This window comes from Aquila chrysaetos, chromosome 5 (genome assembly GCF_900496995.4).
Source record: "Aquila chrysaetos chrysaetos chromosome 5, bAquChr1.4, whole genome shotgun sequence".
In the NCBI taxonomy this organism is placed as follows: Eukaryota; Metazoa; Chordata; class Aves; order Accipitriformes; family Accipitridae; genus Aquila; species Aquila chrysaetos.
In genome coordinates this window covers 74,308,208-74,321,315 of record NC_044008.1, presented here as the reverse complement: position 1 = coordinate 74,321,315, position 13,108 = coordinate 74,308,208, and positions in this window count along the sequence as shown.

Sequence of the window (13,108 nt, the reverse complement as noted above, 5' to 3'; positions counted from 1 at the left end):
CGGCAGCACTGCGAGTGCTGGGCTGGGGGAAGCGGCTGGGCTGGGAAGCCAGCTACCTCGTCTTCCCATCCCCGTCCTCACGCATGCAGTAGCATCCATCAGGAGCCACTCCACTGTAATGGATGGGATTTATTCCATGGTAACACTAGTGGAAACTGGACTGGAATTAGTCCTCATCTGATGACTGTTTAACTAGCTCTTGATTAGGTATGCTTTCTATAAACAGAGATTAAAAGAAAAAAAAATGATACTGGACTTCCTCTGAGGAAACGGTATCTTTGGAGGCCAAATGAAACTTCATATAATAGCTCTTCTTTCTATGAGAAGAGAATAACATCTTCAAACCAATTCTATCAAGGCCTATAATTACACACTTACACAGTATATTAAATAAATTTTTTTAGCACAAATGAGATTGAATGTCAACTACAACTTCCAAAAACACATCTAGCTAAAAAGAATTTCCAGTTCACATATTTAACTTTTCAAGCAAGTTTTATTAATATCTATAACTATTATTGTTTAATGTACAAATTATTTGGGATAGAGTTTTTGATGTAGTGCAAAACCAGCAGTTTAAAAGTACTGAAGAATGCCAAATTCCAGGGAGAACTGCAGTAAACTAACATATCCATGCAAAGAAAAATCTGTATTTTTGAGGATTGTTATCAAAATAGATGCTGAATAGTGGCTTGTTTAGCCAAGAACAATATGTTTTCTTCTTGCTGGGGTTCCTTATTTCACTGTGTATATTTGGCCTCCCCATGTCATTTCCCTCATAAATTCATCACATAGAGGTGGCAATACAATATTTGGTATAGCAATGACTCTAGAGTCAAGAAGTTGAAAGCACAGATAAATTGTTCAAAGATACTGAGCAACATTTTCACACTGGAGCTGAAAGGGAAAAATGGCTTCTGCAAATGAAAAACTGTGTTGAAAATGTCACGATTATTAAAAATAATTAAGCCAATTATAGAAAACTTAGCAAAATATTACATTTTAAATATGGATACATACTCCTGAATATATATAGTCAGTCTTTTTTCAGACAATGTCTACTGATGGTTTCTGATGTTTCAAGTCAGACTTTCAGTGCACGTATTTTTCATTAAAGCATTTGATCCAGCATGTAAGCATATATTTTATCACAGGTCTGTAACTATTGACTCCAGCTGATTATTTGCTTAAAGTTAGGCATGAGCTTAAGTACTCAGCTGCATTGGCGCTTACACGGACATTCCCACCAGTATAATATTCCGAATCCCTCCTGTGATTACAGTATTCCCCATAATGGGAACCCCAATATTACTAAGGACTTTGGCAATCTTGGCCAATGTCAACAGAATGGGAGGTGCTATTTCATTAATTTCCCCTGACTAGGGACAAAAATAACTTCATATATTTCTTGGTTTTGTGTTTCAACCTCCAGGAGAACAATTTTCTTAAAAAGTAAAGAAATTGGTTACATTATACTCCAGTTGGTTACATTAGACTGTAATTTCACAAGGCATCAGTGATTCCAGAGGCTGATTTTTGACAAGAAAAAAAATGACCACACATTTGCTAGCATCAATAGTCACCTTTCCTCATGCATAAAGCATATGAACACATTTTTGGCTGTCAGTATTTGAACAACAGAAAATGGGAAGGAAGAAGCATAGACATGTTTTAACTTTCTGACAAACGGTTTTGATGAACGGGGATCCCCGCACTGGCTAAAGAGTGAGGACAGAAAAATGAGTCCCCATGGTGCAGGGCAAGATCTCCTCTAATAACAGAATGAGTGAGCAAATCAGGGGAACCACAACTTTCCTACTGTGTGAGAGACCACAAATAATGGAAGACAAACAGATACGAGAAGGAGCAATTCATTTTCCATGCCCATTAAGTTTTCCAGGTAGAACTGGGTGTCAATGTATTTATGATTTGGTCTCTTATATCTCTTCAGGTCTTCCTTCAAGCAGACTGAAGCTGGATTTGGGGTTTTGGTCCATTTTGTAGTGTGCTTAGCCTGTGGTTGATGAGGGGCTAAAATGAACTCTTGTAAATCATTCTGCAGCCATGTAAAAGCAGGACTCCATTATAAATTTGTAGCAACCCAAATGGTTAAAATCTCAGTATAATAAAGGCCATGTGCACCATGACTCCTGAAACTATTGCAACAAATGGCTTTCGATTGTTTTACATTTTATTGTTATGATTTTTTTTATACCGTACTATCAGTAATAACACAACACAGTCACATATTTGAAACTGGTATTAATAATTTTGCAGCCACTAAACACCTGAAAACCCTCTTCTCCTCTCTTTATTGTTGCCCTTGATTTTTATGAGTGCATTGCTTAAAATAAGAGAGTGAAGGGAGTTGCCATGTTGTGAAAGACCAGGTGCCCATCTGTTTCAAAATAATTCTTATAGCTGTAGTTAAGCTTTAAATACTTTAAAATCATGTGGAGTTGAATATAAGTAAATCCATTATTCCGTGGAACAACACATGAGCAACCGCGCTGACAGAGCGCTAACACAGCCCTCCTGGATAATCCACACAATTCCTGTGCCTCCTTGTCTGCAGCCATTAGAGGTTCCTCCTCCACCATCGAACCCAAAGAGGACGCCCAAGGGAGTGTGAAAGCCTCCATAACACACTGGGCTTTTTATAGGTGTATACCTGATTTTGGTCCCTGACCTCCACTTTGCTGTGATGGCAAAGCAGTTTGACACAAAAGGTGACCTGAGCATCAGCGCTATAAAGGATCCAGGAGAACGGTGGAGTGAGAGGGGAAAAATGAATTAATTAGCTTTTCCTAAGGGTCCTCTGACGGGGTTGATCATCGTATGGGTTCACCTTTTTCCTTTGCACTGTCTACCCATGCGATCTCCCTGTGGGATAGAGAGGAGGGCAGTATCAACATCTATGATATCTTCCACGTGTATGGACAGAAAGGAATTGCTGAGTGGGTTCCTTCTTGTCCTGAAGGATGTGGCCCAATCTGTCCCTGTCCCGTGTGGGTCAAAGCTCACCAAAACCCTTTGCTGAATGCGGTCTATCATCCATAAAGTGCAAAAGCAATGCAGGTTTAGAGTCTAGTGTGGGTTCAGGTCTGCGTTTGAAGGGCAGTGTAGACAATGCCCTATGTGCCTTTTCCATGGTGCGTGTATATATATATATATATATATATATATGTATATATATATATGTATATATGTGTGTGTATTAAAAAGGAAGCCTGTGGCAGAGGGAAGAATTAAAAACAGGTCTCTCAAATCCCAAGTTAACCTTAACCACTGGATTATTTTTTCTCTCTTGTGTGAATACTGCCTATGCATACTGTATACAAATATGAAAGAGATTTACTGGAGAAATAACCTCAGGCACAATAATACATGTGTGCATGTGTGTACATATATATAAATATATATATTCTCAATATCAGCCTGAGAAAGCATTGCCTCATAAAAAGTCTCTGAACAGTCAGTAAATTCTGGGCCAGATTTCAACTCATGTTCCTGAGATAAGGACCAGAGGGAGGAGAAAGAAAAAGACAGCAGCAATCCTTTTATCCTTCTGGCCACATATGGTAGGTCTATTTCTTTCAGCAGATGTGAATAAAAATAGATATATTTACAATTGCAGTTGGATACAGAATTGAGTATAAGTGAACACAGAGCAGTCGTTTTCATCGATGCTAATACCATAATAGTCTGGATTATGCAGTGCGCTGTTGCTATAATAACATTCATTTGCTGTCAGCGCTCCTGTGTAAAAACAAATTAGCTGGATGATTAATGAATATCAAAACCAGCATGTGGATTCTCCTCTGTGATGCTTCGGCCCAGTGTGAAATCTGCTGCCGCGCGAGCTGTCTCTGCTGTTTGCATTGCAGAGTGTCTCCTTTGCAGATGTGCGTATCGCTGAGGAAGGTGGTTTCTAACCACAGTATCTTTTCAGGCTTTTTTAAAAAAATAACAATATATAAGAGAAAAACGAGAGTCCAGAAATAGGTGTTGAGGTGAGAAATGTCTTCTTTAAGTTTCGTCTGACATCTACTAGATCAGCATCCCCGAGGACAGCTTTACAGAGAGAAGCCCTACTGCAAACCCTCCAACAAGCAGTCAGACCAGCACTTGAGTCAGGAGAGATGACGATAAGTACTGAGGATCACCTGGGTACTTTGGGGCATGTAGTAACTCCTTATGTTCTGGATGGACTTTTGGAGGGATGACTTGGGTTCACCACAAATGAAACTATTCTAAGCAGCTGGAATAGTCTGAATATGCCGATAGCACCAAAGGTACGATGACACGTAACCTTGTGTTGACCTGATCCGGCACTTCCCCAAGAAAAAACCAATACTGTGCAATGTTAGCAGCCTGGGTGGCAAAACCTGTTCTGATTGATAGAGACACAACACCATGGTGATAAAGCTGCATTTCTTCTGATCCTAGAGCTGGTGCAGACACCAGCAGACATTGCAATTCGTATAGGACCTAGTTAATCAACGCTTCCATAATAAAGAAGGGTAAACCGTGGTGTACTGATGTGCTGGTGCTATTTCCAGTGATCTAGTGTGTGCAGAATGACTTAGTAAAATAAAAGATTACAATCAGTAAGTAAGTTTATGGATGCGTGCAGTGGTTGAAGAGATTAATTCCAAGTTATTCCAAATGTAGAAAACAATTTCATATTAAATCCTTAGCATTACAACTTCCAAAGTAACTGTCCATGCAATACACTAGATATAAGCAGGGACAAAATTTGGGTTCTTCTAAGAGTCTCAGCTTGAGAGTTATGTTCTCTCTCATGTATACTTATTTATACAACTCTCAAACCCCCATTCTCTGCTTCATGACATCTCCACTACAGTTAATTAATGCACAGACACTTCGGTTCAAACTGTTGACTTAAGTGCTCTGTGTTACAATGAGATGCTGAAACCTTGTGCTGTACAAAGGAGAATTGGTGTCCTTTGTCTTGGTGACAGTAGTTCTGGAGCTCAAAGGGTAGTAGAGATATTTATGCTAAGACTCAACTGTGGCATCTGGCAGATACACACATGCACAGACTGATGTGTATTTTCCTTGTTAATGAAATACTCCAAAAAAGCCCACAGCCAAGGAGCAGTCACAGAAAGCAGGCATCTGCTCCTTTCTCCTCTGACAATCCCCTCCCCACCTTGACTGTATTTTCTTTTTTAAACTTCTACCTTTTTTACTACTTCCTAGATCACATACCTGAACGGAATCAGAGCGAAATCTGACCACAGAGAACTGGCATCTGTCATCAAAATATACCTCCAGAGATCGCCTGTTTGTTTTTCTTGCTGTACATATGTGGGCTGCAGCATTGTGGGTATTTGAAACCTCTTTTTTTACTTTGAAATACCCACCTATCTCTTTCAGGGGTGTTTTGGACGATACTGCATAGGACTTCCATAGTAAATCGGTAGACGAATGTGGGTTTTTCACCATAATTAATCAAGATTATTAACAACCAAGGCAGAAAGAGGCCCGCAACGTGCCTTGGTACCCTCCAAAAAGTGGACAGACTGCACAGCTGAGCCAGATTTGCAGGTGATGCCCGATCTGCCCAGGTTCTCTGCAGTCCCGGGAGGTCCGAGGTCCGTCCCCAAACAGCAGCCGTGCCCCAGGCAAAACGCAACAGCAGCGGTGGCTCTGGCTGGGTTCGTAAGAAAAGGCAAAAGCGGAACCAGTTTGGCTGTGATCGCTGGTTTCGAGTATGTTCCTTACTGAGGGACATCAGGCAGAGGTACCTTCAGGTTTTTTTAGCATTTATGGGGTTAATTGTGTTTTTTATATTATATATACACACACATGCGCGTCAAGTAGTTATATAATATAAAAAGGCTCTTTTCTCATATCCCCACAGCGCGCAATAGGACTCCACATATAGCACACCAAAAAAATAAAAAAATAAAAAAAGTCCAAACACTGCCAAAATCTACATTTTCATTTGGCAAACTAGTTAAATCTATTCATAATCTGGTGCCTGAATCAAGTTTCAGACCAGACTAGACTGCCTTGGCTCCTGGTTTTTGTTGCTCGACCTGTCTCTGACTGAATTTAGCTATGATGTTACATCTTTAGCTGTAGAAAATTTCTAATAATGGTAGCCTGTTTTATTTTGCCACTGGAGGGTACAAGTTCCAGCATTTCCGTACTGAGGTCCAATTGGAGCCAGTTTCGGACTTTTTTTTGGACAGAAACCTTCCTTGTTGCTTTTCACTGTTTTCTTTTTGCCTCTTTTTTTTTTTTTTTTTTTTTTAAATTTTAATAATGTTCACTCTCACAGCTTTCAGAAGGCGGAATAAAAACACAGCAAATCCGCAGTGAAATGTGCGGTGTCGAAAATCCATGTTATAACAAGTCACCTGCCTCACTGCCTGCTTCGGCGGTGGGAGCTCCCCTTGTGCCCCCCCCTCCCCGGCAGCTCCATCGGCTGATGATGACGAGGATGGAGCCGTCGTTTCTGGTGGGTCACTTGGGGCTCGTCTCCTACTTAGGAGGCCACAGCTCAGAATTTGATTTAGGTGGTGTGGAAACGAACGTTAATTGGAACTAGATTAATCACTGCCTTTGGGCACAGGCAATAAGGCCAGCGTTAGTAAGAGCCCTTTATGAATCCAAAAGGAGATGCGCAATCAGCGGTCGGAAAGAAATGCCAAATTTCAGTCCCTGTTCACTGTTCTTATCAAAGAAGAGCAACGCAGCTCCACCGAAGCCATGAGACTGCTGTTATATATCCCCCAGGCTCTCGGTTGACATGTTGCTATACTGTCTATGAAATAACTGTACACCCCAGGAGATATAATAATAAAGCCTTTTATTCCCAAGTACAAGAAGGAAGGTAGGACCGTGCCGGGGACTGCTGGGGTGGGAGTGGAGGGAGAAGACCCTCCACACAGGCAGCAGAAACCTTTGGTGGCATCTCAGTGTCTCTCACTGTGACTTTTGACTGACTTTCCCTGAAATAATCCAGTTCAGATTTTCTGTAAAACCTGCTGCTTGCTGAAACAGGAAATCTTTATAGTTTCATATAATGCTAATAGGCCACCAGAAATTTTGGCTATAGTAATAACCCTACATAAAGAATTAAAGAAGGTGGACAGGATTCTCATTTTAGGTATATAGATATGAACCAGAGTGATTTCATGGGCTTTGGTAAACTAATCTAAGACCTTGTTTGGGCTAGACAACCACATGACCCTCAATAAGACCAGAAAGGAGAAAAATCTCAGGATTTGTTTGGGAAACAAAATTTGTTTAATTTTAGTTTAAGCATTTTAAGGATAAGTGAGGCGATGAGTGATTTTGAAGCCAGTTGTAAAGTTTTAGTTGTAAAAAGGACCATATGATGAGGTCAAGGCAGATGTTGCTTTGGTTTTATGCCTTTGTTTTGAATCAAGAAGTAGTGAACATAAAGAGTCAATCTGAGGAAAAAGGATGTTTCATCTCTGGGTTTTCTCTCAATAATCAGAGGGAAGACTTGTTCATCTACCACACACTTATGCATAAATATGCCTTAGCGAATCTACAAGAACGAGGAATGCCGATGCTTAATAGGAGGATTATATGATTCTAGCACTTTCGTGTTATCCGTTTACAAGAGAAGTTTAAAGAAGTTAGCAAGCTGGGGAAAAGCAATCGCCATAGTCCCATGGGCGCTGGAGAAGGCTCAGAGAACAACTGATGCCCCAAACATGGATACTCAGAAACACGAATGGGTAAAAGACGTGGAAAGAGGAGTCCTTTTTGTTTGGGGGGGCTTTGGGGAGCTGCAGCCCCCCTCCCCCCCAAAACACTCGCAGCAGCCCACAGAGCCCGTCTGCCCTCACACTGCTGACACAATGGGACGCTGATGAAGGGGACAAGGAGGGTACACAGTCCAGAGCTAATTTGGACTATTTAGAGCAAATGTAATCTAAATAGGGAGCCAGCAGGCTGGGCTGAGCTGGGGACGCTCCACCTTGCCAAGTTTGGGTGGGTTTGCATTAAATTGGATGTCTGAACGTTTTTTTCTGCCCAACCCTCATCATTACATGCTTGCATAGAAAATTAAGTTACCACACCTTTAATGAACTTAATTTCCTAACTCTGACAGAGTTCCCATTGCCGGTGATTCACTCCCTACTTTTTACACACTTCGTCTGTGTAAGCTAATGCTTTTTTTTTTTTTTTTTTTTTTTTTTTTAACCAGGCAGATCTCCATGGCCGAACACTGGACTTATTATTTTCTTTTCTCTTTAGCTAGTTGAAACATAGTACGTAATAAATTACAAATCAATATTATCTTAGAGAAGGGATTTCTCCAAAGTTTCCACTCTGGGGGGACTATAGTAAAAGCAAAACATTTCCTGACTCATCCCTTCTGACCCTTCAGTCTTCATCTTCTCACCTCGCCTCAGACTTCACCAGAAAGAGATGCCCCGAACAAGCAAACACATTGCAGAGCGCTGCTCCTTGGCCACCAGTGCAAAACCAGCATCTTGCAGCTCTGCAATGCATAAGCTTTGTAGCGCAGCTCTTCCATGACAGTCAACAGGAGCTGAGACCTTCACGGTTTAATACTGACGAATCCATAAGTGCTCTTTGGAAACTTTATCAGATACTAAAGAGATTATTCTTCAAAAATGTATATTTTATTTAATTTAGTGAAACCATTCTCAAAAGACTAATTCTGCTATACAGTATTGCTGAGAGGGTATATTAAATGATCTGCTCTCTTAAATTCTATAAACTTAGAGTAATTTCATAGTGTCCTAATATCTGTAGAGCCTTACTGGCAGGTAACTGCATGTGTCTTCTAACCAGAGCATTTAAAGAGTACCACGTGGTAAGCAATATAATGCTAAACCAGAAAGCTCAGACAGGGGATAGTCACAAAATGAACATTATGCATACTATTGATATAAAAAAGGTGGGAAGGAGGATTATAAAAGTGTGAGGTATTAACACATAGGCTCCTTTAACCCAGTCTGATTCTCTAGTGCTATGACTACACAAAGGAGTATATAAATCCTTTATAGCCTTCTGCTTCAGGGACCTATTATCAAATTTATCGTGGTATTTGTATGCAGGAATTAGCCACTAGTCTCCACTAGATTCATTCATATCGACATGATTGAAATTTAGGGTTCAGCCCTGCACGGTTCCTACAGTCACATTAGTGTATCATTTACTCTCATTTCCCATTCCTATTCTTCCTTTTGTGGTTGTCGTCTGGGAGAACCTGGCTCTAGCGATGACCATCATTGTATTGTAAGGAAATTACAGAAACTACAGAGAATTTATCTGCCACCGCTTGGTAAATTTGCTTCTAAGGATGCATTCTGGAAAACCAGGCTGACACTGATGCTCTGAGCCTGCACTTCTAAAATGCAGTTGGAAGTATTTTGCAAGAACTAAAATTACCACTGGTACAGCAAATTAAAGTCGGTGAATTTTCAATTAATTTTTTTAAAATGATCTAGAAAGAGGGATGTGAATAATGTGTGCTTTCACATACACAGCATTCTGTTATTCCCTGCACAGCCCAGTAATTTGCTTTATAGAGTGGGTTAACAAGAGGCAAACCGCGTTGTATGAGAAATCCCCAATGACATGACGTACTGATGAACCTTCTGATTTTTCATCTGTAATGGGATATTTCCATACAGGTATTTTTGTGAGGTAAGTATATATGCATATTTGATGTGTCTTGCCTGTGCTGGTTAGTTGTGTATCTCCCCTTGCCACTATACTGCCTGTTCAAATTTATGGGAGAGTTTAACAGACTAACGGCTAATATGCACATGCATAATAACATCCATGTGATACACAGCAGAAGTGTGCAATGGAAATAAATGGATATTGCACCTTTAATAGGTGCTCCGTCACCATGAAACTATCACAATAAATGAGAAGTTATCTTAAAATGCAACCCATTCAAATTTTTATTTTTTTTTTAATTTTAAAAAAAGGTAGATTGTCAGCCACTGCTCATGCTCAAACATTGTTCCAGAACCTCTTTGCTTTGATGGTCAGAATCCTCATTTCAGTTCCCAGCCAAAATGCATTCACTGTCAATTTACACCCAGTAGTTCTTGTTCTAAAATCATCCTTAATTCTAACAGCTCGCCTCCCACTCTGCAATTTAGTCCTAACGTATTTCCAGCAATCAGTCATAAATAAGGACTGTTTGAATTGTGCTTTCAGACTCGAAAAGGTAGAGGTAACAATTTGTTCTTGCAGCCAATAGTAAAAGAAACACAGGTTTAATATGGCCAAGACTTTACCTCCAGGGACTGCACAGCGGGCGATGCTCTGCCACCGGCCGCTCTGCCTGGTGAGCTCGTGTAGCAGCCAAGTGCCAGAAAGTCCCATTTGTTCCATATCAACAGCCATTGGGGGTGGGTTTAAACCACAACACAGGTCTGTCTGGAGAACCAGGCTTTCTTGCCATTTCTATTCCGAACTTGTCCAAAGAGTGCTTTCTGACTGAGGTAGTTAAGTAATTGATATTTGCTTTCTGGAGGGAGAGTTTGCTTTCTTTTGACCCTGCTTTGGAGTTCTTTAAGATAAGACCAAATATTGACAAAGCTGGAACTGAGATTAAAGTACATATAAAAAACATTAGTGTTGCTTAGGAAAAAAGAAAACAACCAACCTTGCCGTAAACTCTCTCTTAGGGTAAATAAATGGCGACGTGCTTACTGAAAAAATCCTGCTGATTAAAAAATGTATGCTATTAAAAGGGAGCAGTGAGCTTTCACCTAACTAAAATACAGGATTACATTTTTCTTACTAATTTCCTTGATTCCAGACACACACAGGCAGAGAGAGAGAAACCCATAGACGTTTAACCCATCAGGCGCTGTCATGGCTTTCTCAGATAGTAGGGAAAAAACTTAATGTTCTCCCACACCATGATTTATTGACTAGAATTCAGCTATCTTAATTTCTTGTTACGGTCAGCTGTATGAAGCATTTTCTTTGAAACACTGCAGAGTGACTTGACTTTGAGCTTCGTTACCTGGGTAGGGAGGAGGCAAAGCTGGGTTTGCCTCCCGGGGAATCGAGCAGGCAGTTGCCTTAGTCGTTTCATTTTAGTATTTTCAAGTGTCACTACTGAGCAAAGCAAATGCTGACAAACCAATGCTCAGGGAAGGTTAACTCCTAGTTCAGCTCAGGCTATAGTCACTGCAGGCGAGTCACAACTTATTTCAGTAGAAGACATGGCTCTATGAATATAACAATTTGGTGTGAATACTAGAGCCAGAAACAACTGCCATATTACATTGGGCTCAGAGGCTATACATGCTCCATCTCTACATGCGAAAGCTTTTAAAACCCTGCAATCTTATTATACAGTGCTGGACATACCTTTTAGATATTAAATGATTTGGAAATATAGGCCACTATCAGTTTTAACAAATATTAAGTTTAAGAAAACATGGGTAAGGTTAATACCTTTATTAATCCCTGGTGCCTACACGCTATTGTTGGTGGAAGCATTTATTAATGTTATTACAAATTTGTCCCTTTTATCCCATTCCAAGTTACTTTTCAGTAACTTGTGCACAGTATGAGGGTATCAATAGTTTCTACTATAAACAACTTCCTGACCGTTGGCTATGTTTTTCCTGCCTTTGAGACAGCAGTTGTTTCCCCTCACCTAGGGAAGCAATCCCAGGAGCTTGAAATCCTTGGAAATTGCAGGCCCGTTTCCAAACACATCCTTTTTCCTTGCTGACAGTTTTAGTCAGCTACATACTTGCAGAAGCAATTACTGAAAAATCAGCCCAGCCTGCATAATGTGCCTCTCCCAATATTGTATTGAAACAATGATTTTCAGTGATTTAAACTGTTATTTATGCCCCAAATAAAAAACTTTCTCATTCCCATGTATTCTGTCTGAGCACAGCGCAGTGCAATATGGGTTGTGACGTTCCTTGCTGGCACCAGCCAGTGTTTACATCTTTGTCTGGCACCACATGAAACCCATTTTGCTTATAAGCAGCCTGATATGATCAGTGAACTTATGAATGATGGATCATGGACCATTTTTATCCTTCCAAGAGGACCTGTGAATGCCCTAGGAAGGCTCCTTCTGAGATTTTTGTTGCTAGTTATTTGCTTTCCTTGGACTGCATACTCATGGTAGAAGTGATGCTGGATGTCTTTCCTATGTTGATGATGCAGGCTTATTTCTTAAGTAAACTAAGTGTAATTTATACCTATTGCCTTGCCATCTCGCTGTCCTGTCATCAAAAAGGCAGCGATTTGTAAGTCAGCTCTGTTGGCTTATGTTGAAACCAACTGTGTGGAAATCAACATTAGTCTATCATCATTATTAAGTATAAATTCACCGCAAAGCAAATCAACTACAGAATTTCACTTTATTTCCACCAGCATGAAACTACCTGAATACCTTGTGGAGGATTTAGTAGAATGCCCAGAAAGTTTCTAATAATGTAAAATTAATCCTTCAATTTTGATTGTGTTGGGTTTTGTTTGTCACTGTGGGATTCATGCTAACTTACCTGCTCAAAGTCTTCAGGAAAACACCACCTTCATCAGGACTGATAAATGTGCTGGAAGACACAGATCCAGATGAGGATTGTGGCTTTAGGAAAGTTTTTTTTCCCCAAGTGAAATGATGGATTTTTCTTGCTAGATATGGAACAAAGTTGCTATAAACTAAAAAAAAAAAAAAAAAAAAAAAAAAAGAGAGACACGTAAACCAAACAAGAGAACGCTACTTTCAATTTTCTGGAAATAAATCCAGATTTATTTCATCCAAATATATCAATCAGATAGTTAAATTTGTAATCAATCAGATAGTTAAATTTGTAATCAAAGGTAGTAGTCCTATCCAGCTGGAGTCAAAGAGACTGTTCTAACAGACGATAAATTATCCCAACCTAAGCTAAGACAGATGGGTTAAATCACCATCTGAAGGTATCCAGAGTTCTCCATTTACCAGACAGAAAGCCTAGATGCTCTAAAATTGTGATATGCATCTGAATATATAACAAGACCTCTAACAAGGTGACATTGCTGATGAAAAATCAATAGAAATGTTTATACCTGTTTTAAGTTAAAAAGG